Below are 24,369 nucleotides of genomic sequence, written 5' to 3'. Positions count from 1 at the left end.
AGACATATGACCACCACATGCCCCAGAGTGGCAGTCATTGAGAACTCTCTCAGCCTCCTCGAGAGTAAGGCATCGACAAAGAACTGAATCGACATCGACACAGTATAAAGTATCGCCAATAATACGGTAGGGTTGGGAGTGATGTCGAATCTGTCAACGATCATCCTTAGTCAATGTGGACCGAAACATGGACGTCTAGAGATACACGATGATATCATCGTACCATGGATCAAGGGTGCTGATCAAGAAGAGAGTCTCATCCAGGAGCTGTTCATCTGCACCAGTAGGGAGAGACTTAGAAGGAAGGGAACAAATCAACTCGGCGAAAACTAGTGACTTCTTAGATTTGGTAGTAGTAAATACCAAATCGAATTCTTGCAGGATGACAATCCATTTAGAATACTTGCCCCCTAGCAACTGACGAGTTAGGATGTAGGTCATGGGGTTGCATTCAGAAATCACAGTAGTAGTGTGTAAGAGGATGTAGTGTCGAAAGCGTTGAACAGCCTGGACGGCAACCAAAGCCAACTTCTTGACATGGGCATAACGTGTTTCAGTGTCGAGGAGATTATGACTAAGGTAGTAGATAACATGTTCATTGTCGTCATTGTCGTCTTGGACCAAGACCATAGCAATGGTGCTAGGGGCTGCAACTAGGTAAAGGAAGTAATCTTGATGATAATCTGGGGGATGCAGCAAAGGAGAATTTACGAGGATAGCCTTGAGATCATCGAAATATTTTTGGGCAACCTCATCCCATGCAAAGGGCATTCCTTGTTTGAGCAACCGGGTAAATCCCGTAGCTAGCCCAACATAATTGGGTATAAAACGATGGAGAAAATTTGTCTTTCCTTGCAGGCTCTGGAGTTGGTGCAATGAAGATGGAGGGGGTAAATTTACAATGGCCTCGACTTTAAGTGGATCAAGGTGAATACCGTCCTTGGAAACGATAAAGCTGAGGAGTCGTCTGGATTCTACGTAGAAAACACATTTATGCGGGTTTAACCGAATGTTGTAGTGTCTACAGCGAATAAAAATATGTCGAAGATGGTCAGGGTAACCGTGGCGCTTACAAGAATGAGTGTGAAGGTCATCCAAGTAAGGTTGGACGATGTTGCAAATATCGTGAAATGCATAAGACATTGCCCGCTGAAATGTAGCCCCAGCATTTTTGAGGCCGAAAGGGAACTTTTTGTACGCGAACATACCCCATGGACAGATAAAAGCTGTCTTTTCCTGATCGTCCAAATGTTAATCTAGTTCTAACCAGAAAAAACCGTCCATAAAGGAAAAAATTTCGCTCCCAGCACATTCATCAATGATCTAATCAATGAAGGGAGTAGGGTAGTTATCCTTAGGACAAGCACGATTGAGATCGCGATAATCGACGCAAACGCGGATCGTGCCTTATTTTTTTGTCACCGGGACAATATTTGACACCCAATCTGTAAGAGGGATGGGATAGATGAATCCAGCTTTGAGAAGTTTTTCAACTTCACCCTTGATAATGGCAGCCTTCCTAGGGTGCACTGGGCGGAGCCATTGTTGAACAGGCTTCGCGTGAGGATAAGTTGGTATTTCGTGCACAACAATTCTAGGATCAATGCCAGGCATTTCTTCGTAGGACCATGCAAACACATCACATAATTATTGAAACATACGAGTATAGGTCTTGATCTCATCTAGAGAACAAGTTACCCCGATATGGACATGTTCAACGATACCAAGCTTGATAGAAATATCAATCGGCATTGTTTGGGTAATATTACCCAAATTTCCTTCCGACCATACTTCATGAGTCATGATCGGTGGTGGAAGCGGGAGGGAAGGAAACGGAGAAGAGAACTCTTTGAAATTGGTAGACGTGACTACCAGGCGAGGCAGGAACGAGGAACGATGATGAGTATCGGTCCAAGGTGGTTCCTCGAGAGACATTACTTCCATGATACCTTCGTTAGCAAGGAAAGTCTCAGCTAAGGGATCAAGAGATTCCAAAGCGCCAAGCCATGGGGATTGAGAATATGTATCAAGAGAGGTCTTCGAAACAGAAGAATCAGAGGATGCGGAACTTGAGGCCGAAACAATTTCCACGTAATTGATTTCGACAGGACTAAGTGGCATAACCTCGCCCCAAGTATCAACAAGATCTGGTGAAGGTATGACCCAAGGATTAGATTTGACCAAGATCATGTTGACAGAGGCAACATGAGGAGGTGGGAGCAAAAAAATTCCCATTAAGGCAGAATCTTTAAAAAGACCTACCCCCACACTCTCATAGGGAGCACCAGTGTGCTTGACGTACGGAACATTGCCATCCGAGGAGGAAGAGGCAAAGAAGGACAGTTGGTCAATAATGACAATCTTCCCTTGATGGGGAAAATGAATCACGCGGAATAGGGAGGAGGCTACAGCATGCATGGCATGGGTCTAGCTCTGGCCGAGTAGAAGATTATAATTGAGATTAGCGTCAACAATCTCTACCTTGACTTGTACTGTCTTTCCCTCCAGAGTAATGGCAAGGTTAGGTAAGACACCGAAGGGTTGCGAATCACGCCCATCAAAAGCTTCCAAAGTGTTCGGGGATTGGTTCAAAGCAGGAGAACCAATGGCCTTCCAGCATGCGATTGACATGATGCAGGTGGAAGCACCTTCATCGATGACAGTCCTGTGGATGGTCTTCTCATTGATGATTACCTGAATGAGAAAGGCAATCTGATGAGGCAGACGTAGAACATGGTTCTCTAGATCAAAACATATCAAATTGGAATCGGTGGGATCAATCCCCCCGATAGCCGACAACAAATATTTCCGCTGTGATGGGCAGCTTTGGAGCACCTCGAGAGCCAACATAGCGGACGGTGCCTGAGCCAAGTCCTCAACAATATTATAGTGCTGAGCGGCTCGAGCATTGGGATTGTACGAGGATTTCCTTAACACACCTCGAGAGGGTGGCTGTGTAGCGAAATCAGGGTTAGGGCGCTCGATATGAAGAGGGCCAGAACTCGGGGTAGAAGAAGAAGGGGTGGATTCTTTCTCTTTCCCAGCTGTCGAAGTAGGAGTTTGGTAATATTTTGATCTAGTAGCCACATTAATAGGTGTACTCATCATGAACACTTGAGATCTTGAGGAAGCAGATGATTGAGGTTGGTCTACCATTTGGGTCTACTGAGACAGAAATGGCTCTTTTAGGACAGCTGGGGTCCCTTTGAGAAAACGACTAACTTCGGATCATCGGGGACAATCCTTGGTATAGTGATCCTCCTCGCAAATGAGGCAGGGATACTTAGGTTTCCATTGTGAAGATTCACCAGCAGACAATTTAGGAGGACCCTGTTTTGGGGCATCGACTTTACCCTTGCCTTTGCCTTTCTTCTTACCTTTCGAGGATTTGTCCGCTGCGGTAGACTGGACAACGTGGACCTCTGAGGTTTTACCAAGGCTAGGTGGATTCTATGAAGAACTATTGGAAACAGTGTTTGAGACCGACTTCTATTTGGAAGAAGATTTAGCAGGGGTCTGGGACACTGAACCAATAACTCCATCCATAGGGGGTGTAGCCTGCGACTTCGATGCTATGGGATCAGATGATGGCTGCGGAGCATCAAGTAATAACTCATACAAAGTGTTAGACTGAGAGTAAACTAGATCTAAGTATTGGGCACGAGCAATGGCTTGTTCTTCAGTAATGCACCCACCCATAGCTATATCGCGAGCAATTGGGGCCACGAATGACTTAGTGAACCATTCAGTGAGCAACTGATTAGCAATCTCGAATTTGATCAGGCGACGTCTACGTCTCCATTCATGGATGTGATTGGAGATGTGTGTCACAGTATCTTGCTTAAGCGATGTGAGCAAATAGGTGCCAGTTTCATAGCGAACCGGCAGTTGGAAATGCATGAGGAAAGCCATGGCTAAAGAGTTAAAGTCATGGTAAGTACTTCAAGGAAGCTCGATGTACCACTTGGCTGTAGCACCTGTGAGGGTTTGTTGGAAAATACGGAGATGAATGGAATCATCAACGTAAGAATTCGAAGAGCACCAGAGGTGATATGTCATCACGTGGGCTTGAGGATCTTCTTTTGCTTTCCCATCGAATTTCGGACAATTGCTCAGGATCTTGGATGGAACTGGAGGCCAGTATGGCGAATGAAGAATTGGATCATTCGTAAGGCGAGACACATATGGCAACTCTAGTGTGGCCAAGAATGGAAATTGAGTATTAAAAGGCATTGGAGGTCGGTAAGCAGGTCCAAGCAGAGGAGCCCATCCCTGTTGGTAAGGATTTTGGCCCCACAGTGGGGGATTTTGGCCATATGGCATTTGATGTTGCCCCCATTGTGGGTTACCTTGGCCATAGGGATGATTTTGACCTTGAATACCTTGAAACTGTCCAGTCATAGGTTACTGATAAGTAATGTACAGGTTAAGAGGCTGTTGAGCATGTTGACATTGGACATATGGGTATTGTAGTTGTTTTCCGTGACCATATGTGTGGTGAACCTGTTGCCTCTGAACAAGAGGATTTTGGACCTTTAGCATAAGGATTATACACTTGTTGCCTTTGAACATAGGGATTATGTACCTGCCGCTCTTGACCAAAAATATTATGTACCTGTTGACCTAGGACATTAGGGTTTTGTACCTGCTACCATTGGCCAAAAGGATTCTGGACCTGTTGACCTAGGATATTAGGATTTTAGGCCTGTTGCTGCAGGACTTGACCCTGGCCTTGCCTTTGCAAGGGTTGACCCTGTTGATATGTATATAAGGGTTGCTGCTGCCCGGGATGGTTTTGTTGCTGCAAGGGTTGACCTTGCGGCTGCAAAATTTGTCCCTGGGGCTGTAGAGGTTGACCCTATGAGGACATGGGCTGGGAGGTTTGTGGAGAATACTTCATCTGCTGCTGCACGGTTTGCTGTAATGGTTGCAGGGGTTGCCCCTGCGGTTGTTGCAGTTGACCTTGTTGTAGGATCATTTGCCCTTGTTGTTGTGCGAATACCCCTTGCCGCAACAAAGGTTGCCCTTGTTGTTGTAGAGGTTGTCCTTGTTGTTGCAAGGGTACTTGAACAGTGCCCAAAAAATTTTCGGACTAAATCTGGCCATAGCCACCCTGGAAAGTGGATGATCTAGGTTGAATGTATTACCTAGACTGAAGGGTGTAAGGTTGATTAACCATTCCTTGAGAACCATATGGAACGTAAGGAGTTTGGTATTAAACCTAAGCTCCATAAGGCTATTGATACTGGAAATTATTTGACCCAAACGATACAACGGAATTTTGAACCTGTTGGCACTGGACAGTGCTCGATCCAACAGGATCAGCAAGGTTTTGAATAACGCCAGAAGAAGGATGGTCCATACCAAGCATGTGAGCCTATGAGCCACTCACATTGGTGGCACTTGACACCACAAAAACATTCAGATTCTGCCCCCCAGGTAGTGGCACAACTTGGCCACTGACTGGAGGGATGGAGGAACTAACAAAGACATTCTTTGAGACCGCTGGTTGAACTAGATGGGTGACTGGGACAAATGATACAAGAGGGTTCGGAACGGTGGGTTGCACCGGGACTAAGGTAACAGCTTGTTGGGAGGTCGAGTTCGCAATGAAAGGACCAGTAGTAGGCATGGAACCAGACACCCAAACAGGGTTATGGTAAAGTGATGAGGCATTAGGTGTACCTGAAACCAACTATGCCAAGGATACATAATTAGGCGGCAATTCCCAATACACATTGATGGGAATGCTCCCTGTATAGGGGAAACATTCAGGAGGAAAAGGATGTTCTTCCTCCTCGACAATGTGTGGAGTAGAAACTTTTGACTCATCCAGAGAGGTGACTGGAGCATCGCCTTCGGGTTCCATATCTGGGAACAAATGACGACGAACGACCAAAGAAGTATGAGGGGATAATTCCAAAGGAACACCTGGCTGATCGTACGGACTATACGGATGCTGCGGTGATATCACAACAGGGTCAAACAAAGGATTCGAAGGATAGATAACCAATCCAAGCTAACTGTCAGTGGTCGGCAAACTCTCAGGAGTTTGAACGGGATTGTTCGGAAATTCCGTGCCAAAATCAGCAAGTGACCCAGTATCTGAAGTAGGCGGAGGACGTAATGACAAAGGTTGAATGCTTAGAACTATTACAAGTTCAACACCTTGGTCCTCGAGTGACTCTGGTAATTCAAGAAATGGCTCCTTAGGCAATCTTTCAGACGGAGGAGAGGAAGAGGAACTAGGTGAACTAGATGGTTCAACCACGATGACCTTGTCATAGTTAACAAGAAAAGAGAGAGAAAAACTTCAAGGCTTTAAAAGTTATTTAAGGGAAACTCACGAATTTTTCTAGGAAAGACTAACACGATGTTATAAGATCGTGGGAAATCAATTTATTAAGATGCATAAATGGACTGCTGCTCTTACATTTTTTAAGGGTCGAGAAAGAAACAAAGATGACTCTATTGCTTTCGATTGGAAACAAGCTCGAAACGAAAAGTGCTCGAATGATCTTTTAAGTTTAATGAGTCAAAAATATCAAATGACTGCTCTAGATGATCTAGGTAAAGAGGATTACCAGGCAACCATGAACTGCAGAATACCTCCCGGCGAACCAAGAAGTACGGGCAGACAATCTCCCCGAATGTTGTGTTCGGTGTATCACGTTTGCAAGGCGGCCAACTCGGCTTCCTATGGATAAAGGATTGCAGCCTAGAAGGGTCTCTCGTTATATACTCGACGATACGGGGAGCAAAAATCCGTACTAGCACTATATAGTGCTGAAGCGAACGACAGCTGCTACGTTTAAAGACGTCAGAACACGTCTCTAGCCTAGACCTTCTAGATGTGATCGTTAGATTTCAAATGCACCTTAGGTTAATTGAGTTCATTTTAAATTTTATCTTGAGTTATGTCTCAGTTTTCAGGCCTTAGCGATGTGACTCGAAAAACCCTAAATGCAACTAAATGAGACAAGACCCTTTCAATTCAATGAATTGTCTACACTAGAGAGGGTAGAAAACACACAATCAAATGCAAACAACCAAGCAACTAAAAGCAAAAATGATTTTTCACTACTTCACTTTTTGAAAAAATAAACTAATGAAAAATACATTCCAATTCCTAATTTCCTGACAAGTACATTTTTAACAATCCTTCCAAAAGCAAAAAAAGTTCTTTTTCTTTTCAAATGCCAATGCAATCCTAGTCTTTAATGATGTTGAATACTGTAGCATATTGATGCAACGAACTAGAATCTCATACTTTTCATGCAATGACGAAATGAATTTTTCGCATACAACACTTCAATGAAACAAATTTCGAGACAATTAGCTCTTCAAGCAAATGAAAACACAAAAAGAGAGACTCGTTTAGACTAATGAAACACTGACTTTACCAAAACAAGACAAGCAATGTGATCCATGCCGAAAAAGAAATGTTTATATAAGCAAATGAAAACTTTTCAAACTTGTGTAATGGAGGTCAAAGCCGCAACAGGACCGTAAACGAAATGCAAGGAGTAAATGCGCCAACAACTCGACTCACTGAATTCACAATGAGATGAATGGATGAAAATCTAGATGACCTAGTGCCACTAACCACCCAATGACCTGAGAAATCAAGCGGAAATATGACAAACCAACAAGCAAACAAACCAAATGAAAAGCAGCTTTCTAGTCAAGGAGAAAATGGTCTAAAAGGCTTACGGGGTCGAAATCATGAGAGCAAAACACACTAGCCAAGATTGGGGACAAACCATAATATTCATTTACACGCATCGGCACGACTTCCTAACTAACAACAAGCACCATAGGGAGGTTGGCACGACTGTTTCTTAGCATATCGCACTAATCGGCGTGACTGTCAGCAAATTAAGTGTGCTGAGTGAGGAAACCAAGAAAAAAACGCTGGGACTAGATTTGCTACTATGAATTTCAAACTCATACCAGTAAGCAAAGGAAAACAAACATAACCAAAGGGAAAAAGTGGAACTAGAAAAGTTCACACAAAACCATGAAATCTCAAACAAACAAACAGAAGGATTGGTTCCCCAATATGGTCGCCAATTTGTGGTGAAGTAAAATTATGAGTGTGGACACAAATAATTCCTCTAGCCCGATAATGGATCTAGCCACAACAAATACATTCTATGGAAGATTTCCTTAGGTTAGAACCAATTAAGAGGGCCTACCTCTTAGTAAGCTTATCCCATTTGATGATTTCCTTGCTTGCTCACTCTAGCTATCTCTCGTTTCCTTCTTCAAACACCTGAAACAAGTAAACAACAACAAACAACAACCATGATAATAGACAAATTGTAATTCAACCTACTTAACAAGTCAAGAAACATTAAGCCATGAACATGCAAGATGACACATCATGTAGGAAATCAATTGATAGCTGCATATATATTGAATCAAGAAGAGATTACAACCATTGTCTTGACATTGCCGTTCTCCTCCAACAAAACCAGGTTCCCACACACTTCTGCTAGCATTCCATGATGGCCTCAACAATGATATTTTTAAGTCTCTTCCCTTTAGGCTTCACACTAAACCAAATTCCCACTTCTCCCTCACACAACTAGAGAGCTACAATTTGAATAGCTTATTGTTTACTCCAAACTTAATTAGCACTAGCACACCAACCTTAACACTAGCTTGTGCTTGGAAAAGAGGGAGGTTTATATAGCATGAATGGATGGGAGATGGATCCTCTTCTCATGGGATAAGGTCTTATCTCTTGAGGTAGTTCCATCCTTATAGGGGAAAGGATCCCAAACTGACATCCTCGACCCCATCCGCCCAAACCATTTACCAGACTTTCGTTACGAAGCTTCTAGAGCTGGAAGCTTCGGCTCCTTATTTCAAAAACTTTCCATAAGAGGACCGGCGCGATTGGAACAAAGCTCAGTCGTTCTGATCGGTGCTAGGGATAGTGTTAATCCCTACATATCAACGCGAGGAGGACAACGCCCATTAGCGTCGGTCTTGTAAAGTGGGAAAAACAAAAGATTTTGGGGAAATGGTGCAAAAGGGAATTGTTCTGCTCATGAAGAGGGACACAATGGGAGTTTCTTCATGAATGGAAAGCATGTAGGGTTCACTATAGAGGTCCTTCAGGATCAAGGAACAGGGAGTACAGGGATAGTGACAAAATGTTGTGTAACATTATTTATTATGGAAATGACTTCTTGTACGGCGGAAAGGACGAATACAGCATGTGACCATAAAGATGGAAAAAGTGACTGCCTACGTGTAAACTTGGCAATCATGCACCTACAAATGACTGTTAACTTTATCTATTCCCCCCCCCCCCCGACCACAAAGGGGTTGCGGTGCAATGACAATGTTGCCGCAACCTTATTGACACTATTTCCTTATTCTTATTAAAATGATGTAAAAGACACAAACCTAGATGGATGCTGAAAATTATTTGACTATAATTTATTAACTCCTACCTACTTGTGGGCTCATTTATGAGACCCTTTCAATTTGATATTGTGTTTCTTGGCATGTGGAAGGGCTTTAGGCCTGCGTCGTTTACCCAACCTTCTATCATCTCTCCATCCAATTGCGCCAACCTTACGCTCCGGAATCTCTGATTTTTGCAACTATGAATGGGCCCAGCTAGTGCATCTACAGTTTACCCGGGAACTTTTGAAACTTTTTGTTGTAGAGCAATACATGATCTCCAATTTTGAATGTTTTCCTCCTAATGTGCCTGTCGTGCCAAGGTTTTTTCCTTCTCTGCTCTACTGACTAGTGAAACTCTGCTAAGAACCTGGATTCATCAAGTTCCATTAGTTGACCTAGCCTTTCTCTCAACGCGTCATTGTCTGTCATTCTTGTCGCCTCGGAGATGAACATGCTCGACATTATGAACTTTGTTGGCACCACTGCTTCCTTCCCATATACTAGCTAGAACGGTGTTTGTTTATGAAGTCTTTTTACCATTGTTTTGTATGCCCATAGCGTCGTTGGTACTCTTTCATCCCAGTCATCCCTGTTAGCTGATATAATCTTCGTGAGGCCCTTTTCCAGTATTTTGTCGAATGCCTTGACAGTCTCGTTGCCCTGCAAATGATATGGACTACTTTTATGATGTTGAATCATGAAATTCTTGAGAAGAGACTCAACAATTTCATTTATAAAATGTGTTCCTTGGTCACTTGTCAAGCTTTTTGGATATCCAAATCTTGAGATTATGTTCTCGAAATAAACCTTGCGGAAGTGTCTGTTGTACAATCTCTGGCAGGTGTTACTTCTAACCATCTGGTGAGATATTCGGCGGCAGTTATTATATATCTCATGCGTGAATGCCTCGCTGGTGGCGTTATGGGGCCAATGAACTCTATTCCCCACTTCTCGAAGATTTGCACTGTATGAACATGATTTAAAGGTAGTTTGTCCCATCAGGAAGGCTTCCAAACCCTCTGAAAAACGTCGCAATTCTTAGCATATTCCTTAGAATCTTTGTGGAGGGTTGGCCACCATAATCCTGCATGCAGTATCTTCTGTGCGGTGGCTTTTCCTCCTACATGACCTCCCGCAACCCCTACGTGACATTCTCATAGCACATCTTGTCATTCGTGTTGGAGTATGAAACGCCTTAGGACTTGGTCCAAGCCCATCTTATAGAGATGTCCTGCGATTAGTTGGTAGTCTGTTGCCCTTACTATTAAGTGTCACTTCTATGTTGTTGTATACCCCTCCGAGCAGTGGCATGCTATCAAAAACACAGCGATCTCCTCAAAGTAGTCAGGGACTACTTCTATTCTGAATACATCGGCATCAGGCAACTAATCATCCAATTCTCCTTCACTCTCTCCGGTATGCAATCATGACAAGTTGTCTGGTCCCACATTCAATCTTCTAGGTTTGATGACCACTTCGAAAGTGAATTCTTGGAAGAGTAATAACCATCGACATATCCTGCCTTCTAACACTGGTTTGTTCACTAGATACTTTAGTGCTGAGTGATCTGTGAAAAACTTGAATGGCGCCCCCAACAGGTAATGCCTAAATTTTTGCAAAGAGTAAACCATGGCCAACGCCTCCCTCTCTATTGTTGTATAATTCCTTTCTACAGTTGACAACTTCCTGCTGGCATAGTACACCGGGTGATCCATATTTCTTTCCCCTGGTTGCACTAAGACTGCTCCTAATGCGATCCCTGACACATCAATGTGTACGTGAAACATCTTGTTCCAATCTGGATAGACAAGGATCGGGGCACTTACCAGTTTCTCTTTTAATTTATCTAATGTTTCTTGACAATCTTCTGTCCAATTAAATGCTTTCGTCCTCTTCAGTAGCTTCTCCATCAAGGCCGTTATTGATGCATAGTTCCTGATGAAGCGTCGGTAATACCTTGTATGTCCCAGAGTGGACCTCAGTTTCTTTACATTGTGTGGTGGTTCCATGTTGGTAATTACCGTAACCTTTTCCAGATCTACACAAACTCCTTCCTTGCAGACTATGTGGCCTAGTAGTGTTCGAAATGGGACCGCAAAAATACACTTCTTTAAGTTAAAAGGCATTTGCAACTGTCGGCACCTTTCGAACATCATCCTTAGTAGGCTTGTGTGTTTCTTTAGTAGGCTATATATTGTCCATTCATCCATGTACACTTACAGGAACCTGTGAATGTAGTCTCAGAACGCAACTATAACAATTCTCAAGAAGACCGTAGGCGCGTTCTTCAACCCGAACGACATTACATTGTATGCATATGACCCCCACTCCGTGGTGAACGTTGTCTTTCGCTTATCTTCCTCAGTTATTCAGATCTGGTAGCCCGAGGATTCGTCTGTGAATGAATATGATTCGTTGCCCACTACATTGTCCAATACTTCATCATTGAAAGGCGTTAGAAAAGGATCACACGCACATGCATTGTTTAGAATTTTATAATCAACGCATACCTTGATTTTTGTTGCGTCTTTCTTGTTTTGTATAACTATCGGACTTATCCACTCTGCTTCATCTACTGAAAATATAATCCCTGCCTGCAACATTTTGTCGATCTCCCTCTTAACCTTTTCCTTTACCCTGGGGTTCAATCTATACGACCTGTGCTTCATTGGACGGGCGTCCAGCCTCAAAACAATATTCATCTCCCCTATGTCTCCTTTTATTCCTTTTAGCTCCGCTACTGACGCTAGGAACAAGTCTTGGTATTCCTGCAACAGATCAAAAATTTCTTTTGTCATCTATTCATCCCAGTAATCTCCCACAGCTACCATCTTAGGTTTATCCTCCGTTCCAACATTTTTCTTCCTTAACTTCATCGGTAAAAGGTGGGCGGCTTCTCCAGTAGGACTTTCCCATATATCTCTTTCCCCTTTTGTTTCTTCAAAGGTTAGGTGTCTCAATTCTTCTAACCCATCCTCATATGGTTCTACATCCACCTTGTCGTAGGCTAGATATTCTAGAGAGCCCGTGTCACAGAGGTAATGTAGGAACTTTTCATGTACGCAACCTTCAACCACCTATCTTGGGGTGAACATGATCCTTTTAATTGCTTGCAGTGTTTCAGTCATGTGTATATCAGCATCCCTGAATGAGAAGTTGTTAATGAACTCGGCCTCCATAGTATCACAATCCACCATTTGTTTACAGAGCTCCTCTTGCACATACCAATCTTGAGGAATGGTACCTAGGGTATGTATGAATACATGTACACAAAGTTATTTCATAATCCCTTATCTTTCCCAACTTCTCATGCAGTCATCTAAGTGTTTCTTAGGATCCGAATTACCTCTGTACTTCATATTCCCTTGAGGTAGGTTGTCCTCTTAATCGAACTTCTTCCTAATGGCTTGCTTTATGGCTCCCCATTCTCGCAACTTGTTGCAGTGTGCTCTCCACCACCTTGTTGGTGTGGCAAGGAGCGTGACATCTAGCAGATGAAATTTTTTATCCTCCCTTACCTATTTTTCCACTTTGTTCAAGAACATGTTCACTGATTCAATGTCATGGAATTTCGAATAGTCGCTTACCTATGCTCCTATCCAATTTATTCGGCCTATCATTGAAAAGCGTCTGGTATTGAGTTCATATCCACCTTGCTACCATGCATTCCACACAACTTCCGAACCAGTTTCCAAGCTTTGAATACTCCTCCAGCTGACAAATCCTCCTGTTATAGGGTTTATGTAATCTTCTCTTTTACCTACTGTTAGGGTGTATAACTGGTCTAGCACTCCTGGCTCATCCCTGTCATCTACAAGTTCTGTGAACTTGGGTCCCTGATAGGGATCCAAGGGTTGTATCACTCTCATCCCTTCTGCTTCAAAAATCATTAATTCTTTCTTTAAATCGATGACATCATAGTTTTCATAAGCCCAGTCGATCCCAAGGAGCGCTGGGTATGGGTCCTTATCACCCATTATGTCGATCACTTCAAATTCGATGTATGTATTTACTCCTGCCACATCTACTTCTACATTCTCTAGCCTTCCAATGGGTAGAATGAAGTATTGGTTTTCCATTCTCAATTGTATCAGTGAATATTTCAGTTGCAGCTTCCACATCGCCTCTTATGTTTTCCTAGGAAGGTTGTTTATATCTGACCCCAGGTCCAACATTGTGTCTTTGATTTACAATCCCGCGACCTGGGCATTGATTCGGTATTCCTTTCCGCTTCTCTTCTTATTTTGCTGCACTCTTCTGGTATGCTTTTCTGGTAAGTTGTTAGATGGTCGTTCTGTTTCCCCCTCCTCCTCGGACAATGTTTCCTTTAAACTTTTGTGCAACTCTTTCAACATGTATTCATCCTCAACGATTTGCAAGAACAACTTAAACCATTCTTCTATCGGGTGAGCATTGTTGAGCACGTGGCCCTTCTGTCTCTGATTCTCCCTTGTCTCAGTCATCTCTTTGAACAATTTAGCCGCCTCATGGTAATATTGTTTTTGTTGCTCAGGCTGGTATGATTTATTTGGGGACACTACCTTAATGACCAAGGGTGGGTCCACCGTACTTCGATCTTCCCCCGTCCTCTTTCCACCTCTTGTGACTATATTTATATTGGTTACGGGAAGACCTTCGTCGGTACGAGGTTCAACGTTAACCAAGTTAGCCCCTCTCTGTCTAGTCCTCTCTTCCCACTTTGCAATGAGGTCTGGGAAATCCTCCGTGGCATGAGTATTGATTCTGCATTGTGAACACCATAGTCTTCTAGGGAGCGAGCATTTCCTAGTGACGTGCTCCTCTTGGTCGAAGTTGTAACATCTGACGACACCTATTCCTCCTGTTCTCCCTCCTCTCCCATTTCCTCCTCGTCCTCCTCGATTCGACTCATTGATCCTGAACGTCAACCTGTCCAGTCGTTCTGCTAAAGCATCCAATGCTCTGCACTGGTCAGTGTGATGTGTTGTGGATGCACAAAACTTATAATAGTTGTTATTGGGGACGTTGGAGTACTTATGTAGTATCGGGCACATCCGCGGTAGATGTCCATACATCCTACAAATCTCACAATATTCCTGATTATTTCATCCAGGGAAAACTCCTTGCGCTCCTATTGCCACAACTCCTACTGTTGGTGGGGTTCCTAACAATCCTGCAATCCCCCCTAGATGATTATTTCCCCGCAACCTTGGACACTCCGTCGCTACATGTCCCTCCACCATGTAGTGTGTGCACCACACGTTGGGTCTGGATGGCCGTGTTGGTTGAAGGCCCTTCAATTTCTCCGTAAAGTTGCAATCTGGTTTTGAAGGCCCATAATCAACGGATCCTGCAACCTTGTTCCTCCTCGGTATTCATGAGGATATCCAGCCATAGCTTCTATACGGGACGCTTTCTCCAGAGCATCCTAGAGGGTCCCAATCTTCTATTGCATCAACGACATCCTTGTAAGAGGAAAGAGTGCCTTGACGAACCAGTCTCTCTGGTGATTAGGATCTAAGTTGTAACTTAGCTTAGCAATGGCGTCCTTACATCTTTGCATTAGCTCCTAAGCAATTTCTCCTTCCTTCTGCTTGATTTCCCATAGCTCTGCCAGTCCTTGCTGGTCAGTTTGAGGTACTTTGAATTCTTGTACGAACCCCCTCTTGATGTCATCTACCGTGGGATTTTGGTTTTGTTCTACCCATTTTATAAACCAACGCAGAGCCCTCTCCCTTAACGTAGTCTGGAAATCAATTGTTTTGACATTGTCAGGGGTCTATCGTGCTCTCCATAAATCTTTGCATAGATACCCGTGTTGTTCTATGTCTTCATTTCCCCTACCTGCAAACTCTGGGTATCTAGTAAAAGATCCCGCCATGTTTATTTCAGTACGTGCCAATAACACAAATCCCTTGGTTCCGGGCTACTAAGATCCTTGTAGTCCCAAGTTACTAATACCACTAATTCCCCTGTTGTTTATTGTATTGAAACTGGCCTTATATCTCTCATGTACGTTATGTACCCGTATTGCTTTAGCTAATTTAATAACAAAATTTCTCGGATTATAGTAAGATACTAGGGGAAGGTTGGGAGGAATACTACCTGTACTTTGGGGACATTACTATTGATTCCTTGGGGATGCTTCTTCTTCGGTAAATAATCTTCTCATGATGTTTCCCATTTCCTCTTCACAACTGCTCGGCGTTTGTTCCTCCACTATCCTTCCTGCAACCTGTAAGGAAGGATCCTCTTTATCATTCTGGCTTCCGTCTTTCCAATCACCAATCCTGCTTTGTTCAGCATCTCCCTTCCTCTTGGGTTTTCCTCGGCACCGCTCCTACTTGGTGGGGTCCCATATTTCTCTTCTTCAGAGTCTGAACTACTCTTGCTTGCCACTTGTCAACTAACAATGGTCTCCTCTGCACTCTAACATCTCTAGCTTTCCGCAACCCTTCTACATCCATTCCTTCAGCAACATTTCTATTTCCCAAGCAGTGGCATTCTCCCCTTAGGTCCTTGTTATAGACATTTTTGTGCCTCGCATCATGGAGCATGAAATGTCAATAATCACAGGGATCCTCAGTCCCTAAACATGTTGTTCTTACCCCTAAAAGAACAAGGTCATCAAACAACAGCACTTCCAATCAGTTCTCCACCTGAAAACACTTCAAAACAGGCTTATTTTGGATCATGTCAGCTGCTCCACTGAGCTTCTGCGCTGGAATGCAACTGTCCCTCCTTGTACCTGCGCTGGAAGTCAAAGTTAATGAAGGCTACCTGCGCTGGGCGAGATTGGCCAAGTGGCACAGTCATCCTGCAAGGTGTCAACTGCCCAGGAAGCTTCCAAACTGACACTTGGTTCATCAGATTCGCCTTGTGATGAGTAAGAGGTACTTGATCACCATGTGTAACCAAGGATCTCCAAGTGGACTCAAGAACTGAAGATTAACTGAAGAGGGAGAGGACACAAGGCAGCTTCATGTCAGTCTCAAGCTGACTCATCCTTTCTTCTTCTATCCTATATATAGAGCTCTTCTATGAGGTCTAAAGAGGCGGGAATTTTGTGTAAAGCAAGGAGGTGCTGTTGGTTTACAGTTAGAGCTATTGGGTGATTGTTTTACTAGAGGTGAAGAGGAGAGTTCTTGCTGCTGGGGAGGTGCTGTTGGATTGGAGCCATCATTGGTTGTAACCTTCTCAGAACCCTGTTACTTCTATCAATAAAGTTTTGCATGTTCTCCTATATACTTGTATTGCATTGATGTATTGTATTTACATGTATATTTGATTCATCCTAATCCATGCTTCAGTTATGAGTACATGTATCTTGTAGTTTGCTCTCTCGTTTTGTGCAGGATCTGTGTGTAGCTAGACCGGCAAAGAGAGCAAGGAGCTAGGAACAAGAGACAAAGAGAGAGGACAAGGATCGACTAAGCGAAAGACACCAGGTTGGTTAATCTTTCTTCATTCTCTCTGTACTTTCATAAAGGAAATCATCAAAACTTTACTTTCAGTTGTTGCTAAAGACTGTCACCTTTAGAGTAGGGATAGGGTCATCCGCATCGGATACTTTTCCCCACAACAGTCCTTCCCCCAGTACTGGGGTTTTACGCTACCATATCTATGGTAGGTGATGGTAGTAGTCCTTCTTAAACCATGAACATCTTAATCCACAATGACACTTCCTTCACCAACCTTCCTCTTAGCCCAAACCCAAACACTGCTTCCTCCTTTGAAAAATATTGATAACTTTCTATGGCAAACTCGACTATATACCCCTCCACTGTAGTCTTTACCCAAAATTCGACTGCTCTAGTTAGATCGCTATCTACCTGTTGTAGCAATATAAGATCTGAGGAAGTACAGCTACGACGGGCTAATGTTATCCCTCCCGATCGATTCTGCACTTTCAGCCTTCTTAACCAATTATACAGGTCCTCTGGGAATTTGCACTAGAAGATCTCATACTGGTCACTAGCCCCCTCAACGTACAATGTCTCTTGTTTACTTTGGCAGCCGATTGTCCTATTTGAGTAGCTTGTTTTGCTATAAATTGATCTACTCTATTATCCCACCAATCTTTAATCTCTTTCTTGAATATCCTCGACACCATGTTCCGAACTAGTTCTTGCAACTTCTCGTCCTAGCAACGGAACCATTTGTTGGCACAAAAGAGTCATTAGGGGGAGACCCTGGGTTTAGGTGCAAATGGCCAACAATGGTCCATTGTATTCTAGGACAACGCCGACATTTTCACCTTACCCAAAGGATAAGGAGTCTCACCCGAGGCATGTCGCGACTAGAACGAAGAAGGGTTTGTCATGGGGTCAAGGGTATGTCAAACATGAATATATATCCAACATCATACATGCAACTAATACGACGGCATATCCTTTAATCACCATGAAGCCACTACATGCCTATACTTGCAAAACAATTTAAAATTTTAAGTGGGTCCATACATCATAAGCAGTCACATACATTGCATCGAGAAACCAATCGAGATATTACTTCATATTAAGTCCACTGAAGACAATACATAATAAACTGGGCTTAGCCACTGATGATTACAAGGAATACCCAGTTACAGACTCTATCTGTCTATGCCAGATTCAGAGGTTTAATCTTTGATCCAGAGGTCCAGCTCACCTGCATCCCAACGCTCCTATTCTACCCTTCCACAACCAACCAACCCACCAACAACAACAACCTTTCTCCTTACGGGTTCCTCCTTTTATCTGCTTGGACTGCTAGTTCCCACTCGATTGTTCCTTCGCTTGGATGCCTCTCAATCTGTCTCGTCCGCTCAGCTGCCTCTGCCTTCTGCTAACACTTTGCTGCAACCACCCCGCTTATTCCTTCTTCCTGCTCCAGCTGTCTTCACCGCAACCTAGTCATTGTTGTCACCACTCGTTCCCTCTCCGTTTTATGGAAAGCCAAAATAATCAAAATCTTTTACTATCAAAACGAAGGCCCCAACAATGTTGTTGCAGATGCACTCTCAAGAAAGGATGAGGATGTGGAAGCATTATTTTGAGCCATTTCTATTATCCAACCAGATTGGATAAACAAAGCAAGGGATGAATGAAGAATGACGAAGAATTGTGGGCACTCATTCAAAATTTGCAACAAGATCCCAGCACATCTGATACATTTAGCTGTAAAAATGATTCGTTATGGTACAAATATCGCCTATACCTCTGTAAGAATTCCCAAATCAAACAAAAGATTCTTCTGGAATTGCACACCTCTCCCTTAGGAGGGCACTCAGGATTTTTAAAAGCTTACCACAGGGTTAAGAAAGAATTTTTTTGGGATGAACATATGATATTCAAAATTTTGTGGCAGAATGTTTGGTTTTCCAACAAAATAAAGTTGAGACAATTAAGACCCCGGGTCTGTTACAACCTTTATCCATTCCAAGTCAAAGTTGGGAGGAGGTTTCAATGGATTTTATCACAGCTTTACCCAAGTCTGAAGGAAAGAGTGTCATCATGGTGGTAGTTGATAGACTTACCAAGTATGCACACTTTTGTGCATTATCTCATCCATTTAAAGCCAGTACATTTCCTACTGCATTTATGGAAACAATTCAAAAGCTACATGGAAACCCAAAGATTATTATAAGCAATAGAGATCCCATTTTCACTCTGAATTTTTGGACATAATTATTTTCTTGTTTGGGTACTCAGTTTGCTCATAGCTCATCTTATCATCCTCAATCTGATGGGAAAACTGAGACAGTGAAAAAATGTTTAGAAGGATATCTTCGTTGCTTTGAATCTGATAAACATACACAATGGGTCAAGTGGTTGCCTCTGGCTGAATGGTGGTATAACACTTCCTTCCATACTGCAGCAAAAATGACCCCATTTATGTCACTTTATGGATATCATCCACCGTCCATCACATCATCTTTAAAAGAAAATTCTAAGGTTCAAGCAGTGGAATATCACATCAAGCATCAACAACAAGTTCTCAAACTCTTAAAGGATAGCCTCACTTTGGCACAAAATAGAATGAAACAACAGGCAGATCAACATTGCAGCGAAAGAAGTTTTGATTTAGGTGACTTGGTATTTCTACGACTACAACCATACAAACAAATGTCCCTCAAGCAAGCTAAGAAGGATAATAAATTATCACCAAAGTATTGTGGTTCGTACAAGGCGTTACAAAAGATTAGTACTATGGCATACAAATTGGAGCTTCCTACATCTTCCCAAGTGCACCTAGTTTTCCATGTTTCATGCTTAAAAAAGGTTATAGGTGAGAAGATCCCAGTTCAAACAATATTGCCAGAAATTTACAAGAAAGGAAAAATCATATTGGAACCTGAAGCAGTCACAGAAACAAGAAATCGACAGCTACGAATTCGATCAATTTCAAAGTATCTCATCAAGTGGAAGAACTTACCCATTGAAGATTCCACATGGGAGGATGAGAATTTTATACAGAAGCATCCAGAACTAGTCAAGCGTTGAGGACAACACTTTTTGAAGGAGAGGGGCGTGTTAGGTCCCTATACTACTAGTGTAACCCCTTATTATTATTAGTGCAACCCCCTTATTGTATTATTGTGCCCATATAGTCCCCATGTTGTTGTTATTGTGCCCCATAGAAGCCCATTATCCTACAATATTATTGTTATGTAGGCTTTGATTGTATTGGGACCCCTTAGACTCCTATATATAGAAAGGAGGTATTTTCATTTGTATCATCCAAGAATAGTTCATTTGTGTAATGTAAAGGAGGTTTCCCCCTCAAAGAGGCTGATTTTGCAGTCGTTGATCTATCTTTTCTTCTATTTTGTGAGTTGGTTGCATAACAAATCAACTGTGAAGAAGATCATCCTCCTCAAAAGAAGTCAAGAGTTCCCATGTATGAAAGTAATGCTGTAAATAAATCTGAATACATTCTTATTTCTTCCCTTACTAGTTCTTCTCCACCAGATTCGTGGGATAGTTGGTTGGTTGATAGTGGGGCCACTCATCATTTCTCTGGATACAAGGAAGTCCTCTCTAATCTAGTAGAGAGGGAGACTAAGCTGAAGATCATTCTTGGAGACAACTCCACTCATCCTATGAAAGGTTTTGGGAATCAGTTCTGCTGCATGATGTTATGTATGTGTCGGGATTAATGAAGAATTTGGTATCTATATCCGCATTGGAAGATAAAGGGATGAGGGTTGCCTTCATCAAAGGAAAATTTCTAACTTGGTTTGTTGATTCACCTATGAGAGATGCATTCACATTAGGATCAAGATTTGAAGGACTCTATAGAGTCACTAGAAGGCCACTTCTAGCATTGGTTCATAATACCAATCATCTGAGCGAGTTGTGGCATCGTAGACTGGCTCATCTACATTATGATGCTCTTCCGAAATTGAAGAAATTGGTCTCAGGTATTCCCAATGTTCAAGCCCATCATGATGGAGTTTGTCCAGGTTGTGTGAGTGGAAAGAAAACAAGGGGACCATTCCCCTCTAGTGAGAACAAGACAAATGACATCCTCCATCTCATTCATTCTGATATATGTGGTTTGATGCATGTGCATTCTATTGGTGGTCATCTCTACTTCATCACCTTCATTGACAACTTCTCAAGAAAGACATGGATATAATACCTAAAGCACAAGGATGAAGCCTTTGAAATGTTCAAGGAATTCAAAGCCTTGATTGAAAATAAAATAGGGAATAAAATCAAAGTATTCAGATTCGACAATGGAGGGGAATATATGTCAAATGAATTCATAACAATTTGCAAGTAAGAAGGGATCAAGAAGGAAACAATTGTGCCATATAACCCCGAACATAATGGTTTAGCAGAAAGGAAGACCATGTCTATATTAGAAGTTGCATGTTCCATGCTCCATGATCAAAAGGTTCCAAAATTCCTTTGGGAAGAATCCACTCATGTTGTTATATATGTTCAAAACAGGGTGCCTCATCAAGCATTAGAAAACAAGACCCCCGAAGAAATATTCACAAGTGTCAAGCCCAATATTAGCCATCTTCATGTATTTGGATGCCCCATATATTTTCATGTGCCGAAGGACAAAAGGAATAAGTTGGAAGCTACAAGAAGAAAAGGTACGTTTGTGGGTTATTGTGAAAATTATAAAGCATATAGAATATATATTCCTGGTCAAAGGAAGGTTGAAATTAGTAGGGACATAACATTCGATGAAGATGTAGCTCTTGGAAAAGCAAGAGACCTTCCTCTGCCTCCTCCTACCAAGAAGGAGAATGATGACTGGGATATTCTAGATGGTCCTTCTGTGCCTGATACCGATATTTTTGATGATCCCATGGAGCCTATGGATCCTTTAGATCCTCCTCCAAGTGATCCTCCTACTAGGAAGAGACCACTTTGGCTCTGCGATACTCTACAAAATGCTGAAAGAAATGTTACCATTCATAAATCATTTAGAGAAAGGAAGCGACCATGCAGGTATTAGGGGTATGTTGCGGCCATGAGCACTATGATTCAAGTTGAACCGTCCTCATTCAAATAAGCTGTAAAATATCAAGTTTGGAAGGATGTTATGGCTGAGGAATATGAATCGATTGTGAAAAATGATGTATGGGATGTTGTGCCAAGACTGAATGGAAAGCCCGTCGTGACTTCAAAGTGGCTATTCAAGATCAGACATGGAACTGATGGAAACATTGAGAAATACAAATGGGAGAAAGATTATGATGACATATTTGCTCTCATGGCTCGATATACAACCATTTGCTCGATAGTTGTCCTTGTTGCTAGTCAAGGATGGACTCTTCATCAGATGGACGTAAAGACTGCATTCCTTCATGGCATGTTACAAGAAGAAGTATATGTTGAACAACCACATGGATTTGAAGTGGAATATCGAAGAATGCATGTTTGCAGGTTGAAGAAGGCATTGTATGTTTTGAATCAAGCTCCACAAGCTTGGTATGCATGCATTGACAATTATTTAATGAAGTTGGGATTCACAAGAAGCAATGCCGATCCCAACCTCTACTTCAAGGTAGTCCAAGGTATGCCATTGATTTTGGTTTTATATGTTGACGATCTATTCTTGACAGGTAGTGAGACTCTAATGATTGAGTGTAAGAGGGAGCTAGCCTATGAATTTGAGATGAAGGACCTTGGTCTCATGCACTACTTTCTAGGTCTTGAGGTGTGGCAAAGGCTTGGTGATATTTTCCTTTCACAAGGAAAATACGTAGTAAATCTGCTGGAAAGATTTGGAATGACTGAATGCAAATCCATGGCTACACCAATGGAAATGAACTTCAAGAAGTTATGTGGAGAATCTACAGGACCCGATTTGGAAAATCCATCCGAGTATAAACAATTGATTGGGGCTCTGATGTTCCTTGTGAACACTTGTCCAAACATATGCTATGTAGTAAACACATTGAGTCAATTCATGAATGAGCCCCTCCATGCACATTGGATCGTTGCCAAACACGTATTGAGATATTTGCATGGGTCGATCACACTTAGTCTAAGATATTATGTCAGAGGTTTTCGACTTCATGGATACACCGATGTTGAATGGGTAGGAAATGTTATTGACATGAAGAGTACATATGGATGTTTTTTTAGTCTTGGATCTACCATGATATCTTGGATGAGCATGAAACAAAAGTTTGTAGCTTTTAGCACCGTCGAAGCAAAATACATTGTTGTCGAGAACATGGCTAGTTGCGAAGCATTTTGGTTGAGGAAGCTCTTTGGAGAGTTATTTGAGCAGGTCCTAGACACTACAGTGATATATTACAACAACAAGAGTGGGATCCGTTTGGAAGAGAATCCCATGTTTCATGAAAAGTCTAAGCACATTCACATTCGATATCACTTTATTCGAGACATGGTGCAAAGAAGAGCTATTAGACTCCATCACATATCGACAGATGAGCAGATTGCATATATTCTCACCAAGGTATTACCGAAAGGAAAGTTCTTAGTCTTCAAAGAGAAGCTTGAACTGATGGATGTGTCCCCTCCAAATAAGGGGCAACATTGATTGAGGACACTGAGCCAACTCTTCCCACCCTATTTGAGCTCCCAAGGTGAGGAATTGAGATAGAGGGCTCCTGGGGTTGAGGGATATCTAGACAATAGGATACTCCCCTATCTGTTACCCATATGGTTGGAGATGTTGCTCCCCTATCTTCATAAGGTATGAGATGTTGCTCCCCTATCTTCATAAGGTATGAGATCTTTCCCCCCTATCTGGTTTATGTAGAGTATACCCCAGTTGGCATCATACCCTCAAGCAAGGCTTGTTGGGAATATCGCTCCTTGTTTGGCCAACATGTTGAGAGTGTACTTGGGGTGTACAACCCAAGTCGATTATTATGCAGGTTTTCTACCACATGAATATTGACGATAATTGATGAGAAGATCGATAGGCAATAGTATTGGGTTGAGACTTTCTCCCCTTTTTTTGAGATTTCAGGTTGAGAATGAGCTCCTCAATGAGATTTGAGGGTCAAAGATGTGCTTCCCTATAGATTAGTTATCCTGTTTCTCGGTATGGGGGGAAGTTATTGCTCCCTGATTCTTCTTCTTTTATATTCGAGAAAGCTTCAATAGATAGAGTTGAGCAGAGACAACCAAAGCATGATGACAACATGATAGGATGATGTGATGATCAATAGACAAATATTGGCAGGTGGAATTCTTCCTAGTTGAGAGGGAGTGTTAATTTTTGCAACTAGGGTCAAATTCCACCTTGGACGACTCAGATGGCCGATGTGATGATTGCATTAAATTCCTCTTTTCAAGAGGACCAAAATCGACCTAAAGATCACCCTATTTTGACTAACAGAAGTTGATTTTTGAATATTTTATCCACTCATTGGAATAGGTCAGCCCTAAGCACATGTACAACTGAACAGGTTGGCCTCAACATCAAGTGCACACTCATGGAAGCCTATAAATAGAAGAGACCTCAAGCTCATTTGGATACATA

The sequence above is a fragment of the Pinus tabuliformis genome, chromosome 6, assembly GCF_031772625.1.
Source record: "Pinus tabuliformis cultivar Carrire ecotype Pingquan chromosome 6, CPIR1, whole genome shotgun sequence".
Lineage (NCBI taxonomy): Eukaryota > Viridiplantae > Streptophyta > Pinopsida > Pinales > Pinaceae > Pinus > Pinus tabuliformis.
This window is presented reverse-complemented; position numbering follows the sequence as displayed.